The sequence below is a fragment of the Emydura macquarii genome, unplaced genomic scaffold, assembly GCF_026122565.2.
Source record: "Emydura macquarii macquarii isolate MOO-44397 ecotype Brisbane River unplaced genomic scaffold, CSIRO-AGI_Emac_v2 contig_1253, whole genome shotgun sequence".
Lineage (NCBI taxonomy): Eukaryota > Metazoa > Chordata > Testudines > Chelidae > Emydura > Emydura macquarii.
Genome location: NW_027131390.1, coordinates 72,127,922 through 72,143,819, shown reverse-complemented (window position 1 = coordinate 72,143,819; position 15,898 = coordinate 72,127,922). Strand labels below are relative to the sequence as shown.

The window sequence follows — 15,898 nt, the reverse complement described above, 5'->3', positions numbered from 1 at the left end:
AAACTACCTCCAAAGGTTGGAGAAAGGGATATAATAACATAAGCATGTACACGTTTGAAAATGCTTGTTTTTTCCTCATCCCGTGCCCCCTGTTGTTTCTTACTCACTGCATTGCTTGTAAAGCTCTGATTCTGCAATCAGATATTCTAGGGTGGACCACTATGCATTTGTGGGGCCTAAGACTGTAGGCTGTTTGGAATAGAAACTATCTGATCTGAAAAGTACATACTACTACACTTCTGTGTGTGACATTAATAATAAACAACAAGCTACTATGCTCTAAATTTATTGTGTCAATAAAGTCTCACCAGGGTTCAATTTTGGCCCACTGAATCTCCAAAAGTATCACTTTTTGATTGTGTAGAACTGCCTCTCTTCTACTCGCTCTCTGACTTGCCATGAAAAAATGAACTTCTTGGTGCTGACATTTATGACTTGTTCATTGCCAGCAATAGATGTTGTGATGGGGAAATCTGGCTACAAGTACAAAAGAATGGAATTTAAAACACTGTTTATAAATAAAACAAAATATCCAGAAGAGGCGATGAATATTATTTTCCAATATATTTTAGGGATTTGAAAAACATATACACTAGTTCACAGGAGGTAAGCTGCAGATGTATAAGTGTGTAGGAGATTTGGAAGATCAACAAAAAAAACTAGAACAAATTAATAATCCTCTCCTTCAGCAAATTAAACTTCACTCTGTTAAATTAGTTGACCTTCAAAGTTTGCCCTAGGGGAATGATGTAAGATTGGAGGGTTTATCTGAAGAAACAAAGACGAAAGCTAGTTGAAGAATATGAGATGGCTAGTGGAGTGGATAGATGCTGAGATGTTTGTTTAGCCACCTTTAATGAAAGCTTGTTGAAATTGAGGACTAAATCCAACTCTGCATATAGGCAGATTATTGTGGTGTCCTTTTACTTATTGTAAGGGATTTAATTTCCTGAATAAGGACTGAAATATGTAGAGAAGGGAAATTCATCACAACTCAGTACAAACTGTGCTGCATGGAGGAGCAGAAATGGAAAGGATTTCTGTTGGAAAACAGAGCTTTGAAGAGAGAAGAGAGTTTTTCTGAGAAGGTCCAAGTTCAGGCAGAGGTGAACTGGACTGTTTTACAAGTTTAAAAAAACTTGAGTCTTGAGCTGATGTTAAAACCAGCCCCAACACCTGAACCGAGAACTGATCTAAACATCTGTGTATTGTAAATATCTCAGCGCATATGGAAATTTTGGTTTATTTTTCTTCACTGCTTAACTGTTGGTATGTAACAGAAATCTGATACACAAAACTCTGAGAGATTTGACTAACAGGCTAAAAAGGAAAGCCCATAGAGCACTCGGAAAAGACCAACAACTATATTTCTCAAAGCTCTGCTAAACCCAAAGAATTACATTTAAATCAGACAAATGTCAAATGATGGAGTCGCCTTACTTCACTAACACTTAGAGTCTTGCTTTTCCTAATAGAAGGGATTTAATTATGCAATGCGTAGATTCTCATCTGATAAACAGGTCAAATACAGTACGCCTCATGTAAGCTGTGATGTGTGCCTGTATGTTCCCATTAATAGTGGTTCTCCCTACCTGATTTTTTTTCTTGAACTGCTGATTTCCCAAGCCACATGTAACTGTGCAGGTCTGGGTGTGTAAAATTAAAGTGTCTCACAACTCTGAAAATGTACTGATCGTTTATGGAAGAGTGTGATGCCTGTGTTTCTTTATCTCAGCTACATAAAAAAGGAAAGACTTAGGTAATGCCTTCTTTAATAACAGCATTAATTTCACTAGTCACAGTAATCAGATTATGGGCAAGAGTGATTCTTGCAAGAAAGTGACCTGGCTAATATCTAAAAACACTCACAGGTCTGTTGCATTGATGGAGAGCAGGAAGCGTAACCTTTGACCAGAGAAGTAGTAACAATGTTGGCTTTTCGGAAAACAAAACCTAAAGGGATTAGCACTGAGTATCAGTCACAAAGTGGGCTGTGTTTAGGGTTCTCCATAAATCTCTGTGCAGCATTTACTGAAATGTTATGTGTGATTTGAAACAAATGTAAAAGATCTCTTTATTTAAAATGTTGGATTACAGCAAATTTAGCTCAGAGGGTTAGTGTGTCCTCACAGAAGCATTCTGTTCTAACTTCTAGGATCCATGCTCCTAAGTATCTGTTCACAGGTGGTGTAAAGTGAAGTATAATGGTTATTGTGAAGCTGGATGATGTTAATGGTTTCCAGCAAACAGGTATTTGAGTTATAAACAATCAGACCTGTAAAAGCTGCTGGGTGTACTAAGCACCATCTCTCCAGCTAAATGGAAGGAATACTCAACACTTTCTATCTAGGGAGATATCTGAAGACAAGAGAAGCCACCAGCCCAGGCAATGGCCTGGCAAGGCCTGATCAGAAGCAAAAGCAGTGTGGGCTGAAGGATTTCCTGATTGCTAACAGAGAAGCTAGGGATTCATTTGACAGGTTGTGGGGAGGGGTGGGAGAGAGGTGAGCCAGTGGCCAGGATAGACTCAGTCATGGGCATGGCCCTGAGAGAAAGGAGAGAGGCAGAGCTCTTTAGGCCACAGAACTGAGTGGAGCTGCTGACTTGGAAATTGTGGCCAAGGAAACTGCCGGCTGTTTGTCTCCGTGTGTTCCAGGAAACAGAGCATGGCGTACTTTCTTTGTACATAAACAGGATTACACCAAAGAATATACCTGACACGCATCATCCATTTCTCCTCCTAATGGAAATAATCCTGAAATATTGGTAACGGGCTGTGCTAAAGGGGCAATATTATGCAAACAGCCAGGTTTAGTTTTGCTTTATGTGCGGATACAGCTGAGGCAGTTTCTTCAAGTTCAATGTCAGCTCATCTAGACCAGTGTGTAACTGTTGGAGATGTTAAGCAGGGATCTAATTCTATGAGTGCCCAGCGCTCTCAGCTGGCTTTGATTTCAATGGGAGTTGTGGATGCTCACCTTTAGTATATATCATAGGTATCTAGAGGGTGCCGGTTAAAAAGGTATCTTCACATCAGTGAACTCATCAAATCAGTCCCTTAAGTATTAGCCAGTCACTAGTGGATCAAAATGACTCCCATTCACTTATTAAATTTCTCTCTTTTTAAAGTTGTATTTGACAAGCAGGTTTTCAATCCTTTCCCATCCCACCCAGAATTTCTAATCCTATCCAGAATTGGGGGCATTAATGGACTTAGTCTATTTCAGTTTTTGTACTGAGTCCTTCATTGTGATACTGTATTTAAATGCTTCTGTGACTCGAGGCTTATGTTTGTAACGTTGCTGACTCACCCTTTTTCATGCCAGAATAATTCATGTTTGACTAGGTGCTACATGCATTCATTGTAAATGATGAGTTTAGTCTCTTAGGTTCTTAAATTATCCTTCTTACTGTAGTATCTGAGCACCTTCCAGTAGTGTTACGTGACATGGCTGATCTCTGTTGTTTGCCGTGGTGTTGTAGTCCTGATGTGAAGTCCTGGACTTGAAGAAGAGCTCTGTGTGGCTCGAAAGCCGGTCTCTTTTACTTACAGAAGTTGTTCCAAGAAAAGATATTATCTCACCCACCTTGTCTCTCAAATGACTGACATCTGTCATGTGTGGTTTATTCCTCCTCTCATCCTCTTCCTAGGAGAAAAAAGTGTCTGGGCAGGGTAGTGTTTTGCTGGGTGTTGCTTAGAGAAGTTAATGTTAAAGAAGCGCTCCTTGCACTTGGAGCGGAAGGTGGTGAGGTTTGCGATAGTCCTTGGTTCCTGTGGGAGTTCATTCCAGTGTCTCACACCCAGTGGTGTTGGAACAATTTTTATAGGAGGGGTGCTGAAGGTGGAAACCATGTATTTGGGTTGTTGTTACTACTTCAAGCCAGGGGATGTGCCAGCATCCCCAGTAACCTTAGTTCTGGTACCTAAGCTCACACCACTCCCTGAGAAAGCGGTCTCCTGCAAAAATGAACTGTTGAATGATCAAAGCTTATAAAAAGTCCCCTTTTTTCTGTATGCAAATTATTTGAACACTTGCCACAGATCAAGCCTATTGCATGAGTAATAAAAAGGGACTTTCCAAGGAGGCTAAAGAAACACTTCTACACTCCTGATTATGTATTAATGCTGGTATCTGCAACACTTGCTCCCCATGAACAGTGCTGCTAAGAGAACACATTCATCTGAAGGTTTCCAAATGATTGAATGCAATGGGTTGTGAATAGTAGGAAAGCCAATCGGCGAATTTACTCTTCCTTCTTTTTCTTTCTTTGCCCAGCTCTACACTCTACGTAAGCTAACCCTTTCAGCTCTGTCTTCTGTAGCAGGGAAAGCTGATTTTGTTGACTGCAGAACCGTGATGTTGTAGTGCTATAGTACTTAGCCTTGAATGGCTGGAGAGCCATTTCGTTATCAAATGAGGTTGCAGGAAACAAAACATAATTGCAGAACGATGTCCTGATACTGTTACTCTGTTGGTATCCAGGCTGTGCATAACTGCCACTCCATCATCCTCAATCATCATCATCATCTTTTAATGCAGGGTCATGACATAAATATTACCATTCAGTGTTAGGATATCATGTCTTGATTATTTTGTTGTTGTCTCCTTTCCAGTCAGCATTACACTTGGCATCCTCATTTCTGTCCCAGTCCTGTCTGTCAGCTGACAGAGGTGCGCTGCACAATCTCTCACACCCACCCCCCACTCCTCCTGGCTACTTGGTGGATCCTCTTGTAGTGCCAGTTCATTTGCATGACTATTTCCCTTGCAGCATCATGTGACATCAGGTAGCATGTGAGGTCACACACATGAAAGCCAAGGCAAAATCCAACAAGGCTCCCCCCACTAGCCTCCAGGCACCTCTGATGAATATGGGGCAGTCTGCAGTGTCAAGCCAGATGGGGCTGAGGACCAGGGTTGCTTTAATGCTGTCAATCCTGAAGATGCAATGGGGCCCCTGAGGGCCATGGGAATTCCACTAATTTTAGTGTGATGTTTGTTAAGCATGCTCCAGCAGTGGGTGCAGTATTTTCAAGTCTTGTGATTTTGTTTTATTGTGAGTTTCACCATAGTTGGTGTCTTTTAATTAAAGCCTCAACTCCTGGAATCCTGTGATTTCATGAGAACTTCTACTTTCATATTCTGAAAATTACGTTTCTGCTCATGCTTCAGGGAAAACCTTGAAAATGTGTCTTGCACACACCCTGAAGACTTAGAAAGCAAAAAGCAAATAAATGGACCCCCAAATGTATTATTTGGCTTTAAAATAATGGGATTTTTTTTTTTTTAGCTCATGATTTTTGAACTCTTGTGTTTGGCAATACTGGTGCTGAAGACTATGAGCTGCTTCTTGCTACCTAAGGCCTATGGGGGGGAAAACTTGAGTTCCATGGGAAATCAGTAGTTTGCCCAGTTTGTCATTGCACTGGCTTGAGTAAATCAGTTTGCACCTCCTCCTATTTAACATGAAACTTCTGTTCACTATTACCCTGCCCCCACTCCCAAGGATTCTCCACAAACTCACTTGGACCAGTATTTGTCACATTTTCCTCTGCACCTGCTGAGGAACTCAGCCTTTCTAGATGTCATGACTTAGGAGTTTCCATCCATGCACAACTGTTCTGTGTCCATCTTTCACAACTCCCCTCCCCCTGAGTCCAGGCAATTTTTCTTTTGCTGTTTTGATTTGTTTCTATCTCCCTGAAGCCTCAATGTGTTTTCCCTCCTCCCACGTCTGTGTTAGATTACCTGTCTCCCCATACGCCTCCATTTTGTTTCCCTGTCACTCCAGTAGCATAAATAAAACTGACTGCACTTCCCAACGCTGCAGTATTCTGTGCTGGTGTTGGAGCCCTGGAGTCATATCAATTTCACTGGGCTGCTAGCCTGCCTCTTGGAGACATAGAGCACAATACAGCAGCTGCAGGGGGAGGGGAAAGACAGCACAAAGGGCAGTGGGAGGAGGCAGGCAGAGGGAAGCAACACAGTGGGTGGGAGACAGTTGTGCGTAAACACAAGCCCTGCTTCAGAAAGCAAGCCGGACACATGGCTTCATGCTTTGGTCATAGAGCACGATGCTGCACCCCACACCAAGACTTTTGATGCTAACACTACAGTGCAGTATCAGCAAGGTGATATGTTGTTGGAGGTGACATCCTTTAGATAAGACTTCTGCCTGTCTCTGACTGATGCCTACTGAATTTCAGTGCTTTCCAATAGAGTGCAGCAACAAATCTGAACATCCTGAGACTCTGAGGTGACTGAAATCCAGGTTGCAGCTTGGTTCTGTCTCCGGTTCTGGTCAGCTCTTCATCTCAATAACATTAGGTTCTCCAAACCTGTGACAGTGGATTGCTGAGTGCACAGTGGCAGCTTCCTGTACGCACAGACACGATATCTAACTTATTACTTTGAAAAAGAATTTGGGATGCCTTGATGATAAAAGGCACCACTTACAAGACTACAATTTTTTAATTAGTACCTGGCAGGATAGTTTCAATTAAAAGAGCTATGACTGAGCAGTGACTTATTAAAAGGACACAATGACTTTCATATAGTACTAAACTGCTAATACAATAATTGTTTCTAATCATGATTTTAATTCCCCATTAGCTATGATTATAGGGTCACTATTAATCTGCTGTATTTTAAAACTGATAGATACCAACGGAGCCTAGATACTATGGTGATGGGCATCTTAAATAACTAGTAGGAGAGAGCTCTTCAGTTTTAGATACTATAATTTTGTTTGTTGTTAATAAGCCAGGACTCCAGCAGCAGAAAAAAATACAATAAATAAATATTTTAGAAAGAAGTAGAACAGACTGATAAGTGATGATGTACAGCATCCCGCGTCCCATAGTGGCCAATATTAGATGCTTCATTGGCATAAAAACCCTTAATGCAGCTAACAATTCAATACAACATCACAAGGGAAACTTTTCCCCATCCCCAACTAGTAATCACTTTATCCACTGAGTCATTAAGACGGATATCCTTTATTACTGTATCTTAGTAAATGTAAGTACAGATGTTGTTACTCATTTACCACTGTAGCCTTTTTAACCCCTGCCCCCCAAGATACGGCCCCCAAACCTGCAAACTCTTATGTGTGAGTAACTGAATACACCAAAAAATTCCCATTGAACTCCTCTCACTAAAGATATAGCAGAACAAGAACATGTCCAGAAAAAGGAAATGAAAATGAGTAAGAAACAAAGAATCAGCTGCTCTTTATTTATTTATCTTCCCATAACACAAGAATACAGAGGTACACACAATTAAAAGGCAAATCATCAAAATGGATAAGAGCAAATACATTTTTGTGCAATATATAATGAAGCTGTGGAACTTGCTGACGCAGGAGACATAGTAAAGACACTGATTCTGCAAACACTTATGCATATGAGTAACTTCCTGTAAGGACTGAACACAATGTACAAGGCCTTGATGTACCTTCAATCTTACATACTGTTTTCTGTATTATTCTGTTCTCTCCTTACATCAGATAGTATCATTTGTGAGGGTGGTTTATATGATGGAATCCTGTTCACTAAAAGTGCTGTAATCAGTTATTCATGTAGGCCTCCATCCAGCAAAGCACTCAAAACATGTGCTTAACTTCAACAAGACAACTCATGAGCTTAAAGTTAGGCACATATTTAAGTGCTTTGTTGGAATAGGACCAGCAAACCATCATTAGGGGTGGAATATTTCTCACCTTACTTATCTGAGTAGTTCCACTGAATTCAAAGGGACTTGAGAAAGGCAAGCAAGATATGATCCTACACGGCAATGACTTTCAGTCACTACATTTGTACCCAGGATGTAGAAATAAAATCCTCCATAATCCATTACAGGTCCCCACACTTACTTTTCTAAACAGGAAACTTATTTTCCTATTTAAAAAATACCAAATAAAAATGGCACAGGAATTCCTACAGAAATAAAGCTCCATATTTGGCTGTTTCTAAGATAAGCAAACAGAATCTAAAAGTCTAGGAGACTTCAGTGTGTTTAACTTTTTTCTTTATAAAAGAACAATAGGGTAGTTATTTCCATGGAAAATCTAGTAACCTTTTAGCAAACTTTTTTAGAACAGCCATATTACAGAAATAAAAAAATTACAGAAAAATTATTCTTGTACTGAGGCAACCTTCTGCTTTTATTGCAGATGCAGATTATAGCGTTTACATTTACATTAGAAAAACCTCTTCTAGCATATCCAATAGTTTGATTAGGATTGTCAATGCATTCTTCAGTCACAATCATAGAAAAAGGCCTTTTTCTCTTTATCAAATCCCATTATGTTACATTCTGCTGGGACATGATAAATAAGAACTAGAATTTCCTACTCAGCATTCTGATAGTATGGTCGTCTATCTTCAGTTCAAAGCAAGAAGCAACCGGGTTTCTTATCTTTAGTATTTCTCTAGTGAAGCAGGAGTACCTTTTCACTATGGAAGAAGTGTGTGATGATTCCCAGAGTCAGAGAGAAGGTAGCAGTATGGGATTTACCTACCAACTTAATTTCATAATAGAACCGTTGCTATATTTTCTTTTATTGTAATCGCAAGATGGAGCCTACAGTCCTTACAGAAGCAAATCACTCTTTGCAGCTGTATCAATACAGGATTGTGCCAATGTGTAGTATGCGGAGACATTATTAAATGGGATCTTTCACATGATATGTTGTAACAGCTGTCCAGGGACCTGGTACAAAGGCATTAAGAAGGAGATCTTTGACAGGATACAGAGCTGCTACAAAACATCATGGCCATCTGTAATATTGAGACTTTATCAAATGGATATTTTTTAAATGAACAGTTGTATTATGAACGTGTTTACAATGGGAATGGAATCCCAATCAGAGAAAAAAGTTATAGCCTGCTTTGGCTGGAAGGTAGAAGTACTGGGCCAAATTCATCCCTAGTGTGACTCTAAAAGTTAATATAGTTACACTAGGGCTGCATTTGGTCTATTTTTTCCCCATCATTTTCCCAATATTTTACATAGCTATTTTCTTCAGAAAACACATTCTGATAATGAAAACAGCATTGACTATGGAGACTTTAATAAACAGATCTGTGACTAAACACCTTGTAATGGCTTTAACAGAGCAATATTGACTGTCCTGCCAACCCTTAGGAAGGAAGTTGTTGCAATGTTGATATTAACGTAAAGTAAAAATTTAGTTTTATTTAAAACATTGTACACATAATGTAGACTAAAACCAGCAGCCCAAATTATATTTAATTATAAAAAGAAATCACATCCCAAACTTCTGTTTTGTTTGTGTTTTGTTACTATTTATTTCAGTTGCTCATTCATGAAATTCAAAGATCAAATCAAGTTAATGGAAAATTTGCCACCAAAAATGTACTTTCTGGTGATGTAGTACCATAATCATTGCATCAGCCCAACATAATTTTGGGGATGCTTCAGTGGCATTACAAGCTGCTTGTGGGATATGCAACTGACACCTGGAAAGTGGGACGACCCCACACACTTTGGGTGGAATGACAATAAAAGTGAGTGAAATGGAGACTAGGAAATCCTTGCCACCCATACACGCAACAGGAAGAAGGGGAAGGGGAAGATAAGAAAAAGAAATCTAAATAAAAATCATGGGACTGAGATGCATCCTAATAGTCACCACTATCCCACTCTGCCTTTATATGGCATCTTTCCCTCTCTCTCATCTGCAGGTTATCTGTTTCACTTGTAAGATCTCTGAAGAGAGGGCCTTGCCTTCCCACATGCTTGCAAATAACCTATTCTTGACTTAACCCCAGAGTGCTCTGCAAATTTGAAAATAAATTTGATCATGGAAATGTGATTGAAATTGAGTTTTATATAATAAGTCACAGTATTCAGATAGTGGGCTTCACAAAGAAATTAAAAAAAAAAAAGATTCACCGTCAATGCATCTCAAGTATTTGGCTTACAATATACCGTATACGTGGTGTCTGTTGATATACTAGGAAAGAGATGAAGAAAGGTAAAATTGTCAAGTTTCAAGAAGTTTATGCTTTAATAGAGAGCTACCTTGCTTCCAGATGTGATCTTATCAGATGTCATTAGTTAAGCAAGCATGGGTCTGCTTAATGCTTGGTTGGGAGTGGTGGTGTTGCAATCGGGAACAATATTCCCCTTTTATCAATACTGAACCAGGAGGCTAGGCTCTGCCATTGACACTCTTTCTTTCCCTGAGCTGCTCCCCCTTAGTATGCGTGCCCTGAACTAATTTCTAGCATTGAATGAATAGGTGAACATTTGTGTGTGTGTGTGTGTGTGTGTGTGTGTGTGTTCCACCTCAAATGTGGCTTCTTTCCAGTAGAGGATGAACAGATGCTTGTTTGCAATATGTAAGTGTAAGGTTATTTTTAGTATAAGGAAAATGTAGCTCCCAGAGCATCGGATTTGAATGATTAGAGGCGTAGCTAGGAATCCCAGGACATTTGTAGATTTTCAGATCGTGTGGGGAAAGCAGGGAACTGTTGAAGTATGGATAGCTAAAGAAGCTGTCAGATTTTTGGTACAACCTCAGAAATAGCATCTGGCCACCATGGAAGGTTAAAAAGGAACAGAAAGGAGTCCTATTATACTTAATAGCAACACTTCCACTGATTTAAATGGGACCAGGATTCCATCCAGAAATGTTAAAAGGGTGCAGGTATGTCTGGTGACTAGGAAGATAAGAGCTCAGAGAATGGACAGAGTGTGGAAAGGATAAATCCATGGATTGGGAAGCCAGAGGAGTCTTTTCAGGACTGATGTGTTATAAAGGACGAAGGCTGTGATGTATGGGGAGATCATGCTTCCCTGTTTCTCAAGGGTGAGACTTAATTTATTAATGTCTTTTGAGATGCTCAGATACTACAGTGAGGAGTGCAATAGAAATACGTACAAATAAATCAAATACATGTGTTGTTATTTCTGAGTAAGAAAACTAGCTGCCACAGGGAAGGCGTTTTGTCCAGTGCAGGGGTGCTAGAATAATTTGTATAGCGGGGATGATGAGAGCCATTGAACCAAATGGTAATCCTAAAAAATGGAAACCACTTCAAGCCAGGGGGTGTGGCAGCACTCCTAGTTCCAGAACCTATAGTCTGGGGGTTAGAGCAGAGGACATAGATGCAGATTCAGCAGAGCAGTTAAGATATCAGCTAATAAATACATGTGCAAGACACATCCCATCCCAGTATACCCCAAACCGCATACCCTCAGCCCTCCCTAGAATACTTAGCAATCTATTTTGGAGCAATGAGGGAGTAACTTCCACAGCCAATGTTGTCTCTGCCATCCTGTCTCTCTTGCGACAATTAAATAACCTACGGCACTTTTGCAAGAGCTGCTGACCTTCACCGTAGAAGTATGCTCAGGAAGAGCGGTGATGCCCTAGGCTGTCTGGGGCTTTATATGTTGAACCAGGACCATCAGCGTCCCTCGGAGACCAAGAGGCAGGCACTGCAACTATGTCAGTGCAGTTCTGGGAGCACAGGAGCTGCCCTGCTAGCAGGGTACGACACTTAATAAGTGATTCACTAAAATCAGTGATCCACCAACTTCACTCTCTGGGTGGATTTAAGGTGTAACCTTACATCTAGCATGTTGCAGTGTCTCATCATGAGGTGATGAAGGCATGGATTACAGAAGCAAGATCCGTATTTGAAAGCTAGGGCTGCAACCTCCTAATCATGTACAGCTGGCAAAAGCATTCCACTCACACAGCGTCTTTATAAATACAACATGATGCATCCGAGGAAAGGCTTAAATGAGGAATAACAGCACACGTTTGCAAAATGCAGCTGCAGTATAGCATTAAGCACTTGAACGTTTAGAAACATCCAAGAGAGACTTTCCCATATATTTCCTGATGCACCTAAGAACAGACTGAAAAACAATATAGAGTGGAAGGAGTGAAATGGTTTCTCTCTCCTGCTAGATAAAAGAAGGTTTCCAAAGATTTAGAGTTGTGATTACATGTAGGGAAAAATTCAGACAGAGTTGTGAATTATTAATGAATATTGATGTGCTGTCAATCTGTGTAGTGCATTTATGGTGTATTCAAAAGTTAGAAAAAGGCAGCCATTCTAAGTGGAAGTCTGGAGGGAAGGGTATTTGAACAACCATGGCAGAAATTCTGGTTTCTGACTGAGAGTGGTATTTACATTTAGATTTTATGGCCTGCATTAAATCTCTGCACTAGCACGTGGTTTCATATAGTTAAATATTTAGCACTGGGGGAAAAAAAATCTGGCTAAATGAGGAGTCTTTTCTAGCCTGAGCTAAATGGAAGAGCACTCATTTGGAAACGGACAGGAGGTGATTCTTTGCACTCACACTAGTTGCAGCAGTTCCACAGCACTTCATATTTTATAGAAGTGAGTCAATAGCAGGTCTTTTTTAACCAAAATAGATGCTTCACTGCATACTATTCTTCAACATTTACCACTTCTACTCGACCTGGGAGCACTAATCCTACTGCCCACTCAGTATACAAATATTCATGCTATGTCCATTGCACCATATTCAAATTATATCATTTCTGGAGATGCCCATTGTATGATCAGAGGCCATAAACATAGCAATTTAGTCATAAATCAAACATATCCGAGGAAGCAAAAGGGTTAATTATGGGTCTCAAGCTACCAAAACGTCTTTCAAAAGTTGATCCTGCTGCACCTATATTAATGAGACTTATCTTTATTTTTACCCAGAACTATTAATTATCAAAATATTTAAAACATTAATTTCTAGGTTTCCAAAGTGCAGTTTTAGAGCCAGAGGAACACAACAGATTGATTCAGCAAAGGGTAAAATTACCTAATTACTAAGTTTTTTTTATCATCATCTAAACCATTTATTTTCCATTATTTTAATAAGAATGACAGTTATCAGAGAAATGTATTCTGCATTTATGAGTAATATGGTATATTTTAAAACCTAGAGACAAAACCTATTTCCTTCTATTTTTCTTTTTATTTAAGATTGTTTTATGGGTTAATGCCTGTATTTGTTATGCAGATTCATTCACATTTCCTCTTCAGTTTCATTGAGAAGTATAAAAAAGTGGAGACTTGAAATTGTAATTCAGATTTCATTTTAAACTGCTTATCTGTGGTTGCCTTCTGATTAAACATAATTTTTTTTTAACCAAAATGTCACATTATCTTTATAACCACACTTTCAATCAAAGCAGTAAAGGTTTGAAGGTTTAATGCAAAGAGAGTTCCCCTTACCGGTGACTCAAGGTACTACATGTCGATAGCTCTGAACTTCCAACTATGTCTTAAAATCTGTAAAATGATTTAACCCAAAGCAGCTGCTGGTTATATGTCTTCTCCTGAGGAATTTTGCACAGCCTTTCTCCAAGGCTCAATACAGATGTTTATTGACGACTTGTCAAATGTTTGCTAAACACTGACTACTGGTTTTACATTTTGATACTTTGAAGTCCAATGGGCAGGATACATACACGTGTGTGTGTGAGCATTCATATTATAGGTGTGTGTGTGTGTGTGTGTATAATTTACACTATAAATATTAAAAATCATGTTTCATTTATACACTATATATAAGGAAAAACCATGATTATGAGGTAAGATATGAAGATTTTATTGGCACTCATCTGGGATTGCTGCATTAATCAAGAATAATAATACCCTGAGCAAATTATGCTGGTTTTCCCAGACAAGTGTTGATAAACCCTTTATACCATTCTGCACCATAGTGTGCTCTGTTTATACTGCTTCACTGCAAAGCTGCTTGAGTGTTTAATCTTTTAAAAATATATTTATTTTATATTGCCTCATGAAAAGTCTGAGTGAAATTCTGACCTCAGTGGGGTCAAGATCTCATGTCAGTTGTGCTGGGCTCAAAGGGAGAGAAAATTTAAAATTAATCCATTTAAAATAGCTCTACAAATGACTTAAAATAGCTTTTTTCCCCAATATAAGTACTATTAGTTTAAATTCTGATACCACAATACTTTCCATGGCTAGAAGCTAGCATTTGAAAACTAGGGTTCTCCCATTTCCAGTAGCATAAAAATCCCATTTCTACCGTGGAAGACCATGAGATAAACAATCTTAAACATTTCACTGGTGAGGGATTGAATATTTTCAATATGTTCCTCAGACCTATGTATATTTTTGGGAAATTCTTCATGTCGAGGAAAGACGAGAGCCTCTCTTTGGGATATCGGTTTAAATAAAAATTGATATCATGGTTTGATCAGGGGTTTAGAATGTTAAAATAAATCCCAGGGAAGTGGATTAGTGGGCAGAGAGCCGGCTACCTAGTCAGAGTTGCACAACAATTGTAATTTGTTATATGGCTATTACTCATATATGTAGTGTGTGTAAGTATATATACATATTTGGTGTGATATGCAGACACATACTCTCACTGGCTATCTTTAAACTGAGACACCATAGGAGAGTATGCCCCTGAACTTAGAACAGTTTTACTTCTCATCCAGAAGAGGAAAACTCAACCAGCACAGTACCCAACTTAATACCAGGCTAAGGTTCAGTACTGAATCAGAGAAATGACATGTGAACTATTCTGGGTAAATAACTCACTGAGCCTTCCCCTCAAAATCAGCCTATATCCCAAACTAACTTTTTATTGACGGTCACATAACTAACTTCTTTCATTTTTATAGAGCGCCTCTCCTTGGTTTTGTGTGGAAGCAATGAAATATCACGAGAGGGGCTACTTTGTTGTTTGCAAAACAACTTGAACCAAGAAGTACCAGAAGAATGGTTGAAATTCCCCCGGGGGTTCCCAGACCAAGTTCTATAGTAAGAGATGTGAATGCAGATCAGAATGTTTAAAAGCAGATATGAAGTAAACCAAATCTGAACAATCGATGTTTCATCTTCACTAGTTATTACAGTTGTTTGTGTTGCATTTTCAGTTTAATGTTTCATGCAAAGAACTGAAACATATAGAACTTTGTAAGTGACAATAGCCAGAAATATATTGCACAACCCTAATATTTTTCATTCCCAATTACCCCCTTTATCTTTGAACATGAAATATAACCTCAGTCAAACCTGGGGGGAAAATGAATGAGTCTCAACCATATTTAGAAGAGTGCAAGCTAACAGGAAGGCATTTACATTGCATCTTTGACAGAATCTCAGCTTCTCTTCTCCATATCCCATCTTGCAATGGTGAGATTCATTGTATCATATGACACAAAAATCTTCACAACAGAATCTTGCTCAGTTAGTTTTACTTTCAAGCTTAAATGATTTTATATGGCATTCTGTGGAAAAACTAAGATCAGCGTTGTGTTTAGTGGAGTTTGCTTTCAAAGTGAAAAGCATCTATATGTCACAAAAAGTACAGTATTAGGATTTGTCTGACCAGGATGTATGCTGTAGTTGACTTAAGCATCTGCTTTTGATGATGACTTCTTGGGCTGTTATAGGAAGCAGCTCATACTAATAGCCATGTATGCAATTTTTGGCAGTGGGCCTGATACCTTAATTAAAGTTGTTTCACTCATAAAATCAATAAACACACATTTCCTTCGTAAAAATATCTTGAAAATATATGTTCACTTAGATAAAGAGTGATGTAATTGTTGACCATGTTATAATAATATTCAATGTTTGAAGGAGATAGTGAATTTATTCAGAAAGACCAATACCTCTCCTAATGCATTAATAGTTCATCACATATGTACTTAACTACTTTAAAAACTATATTTAAAATACATTAGACCTACATGATTCAGGAATTTCTAGGTTAGGTCTGATCCCTTTGATCTCAAACTTTAAAAAAAAAAAAAAAAGGTGAGGGTGGGGAAATGGCATAAGTTAAGTTTACTTAAATAGAATTTCCTGGCTTTCAGTCAACTTCATACCACTGTTTGAATG

At 38.9% G+C, this 15,898-nt stretch overlaps 1 long non-coding RNA gene across 1 annotated transcript in view; it reads left to right on the top strand.

The window, feature by feature from the left end:
• Positions 1 to 15,545, top strand: part of LOC137154148 (uncharacterized) — a 28,242-nt gene extending 12,697 nt beyond the window's left edge. Inside the window, exon 3 of the long non-coding RNA XR_010920111.1 lies at positions 14,674 to 15,545. This is a non-coding gene — a long non-coding RNA (uncharacterized lncRNA). The remainder of the gene's footprint in view (positions 1 to 14,673) is intronic.
• Positions 15,546 to 15,898: the final 353 nt, after the last annotated feature.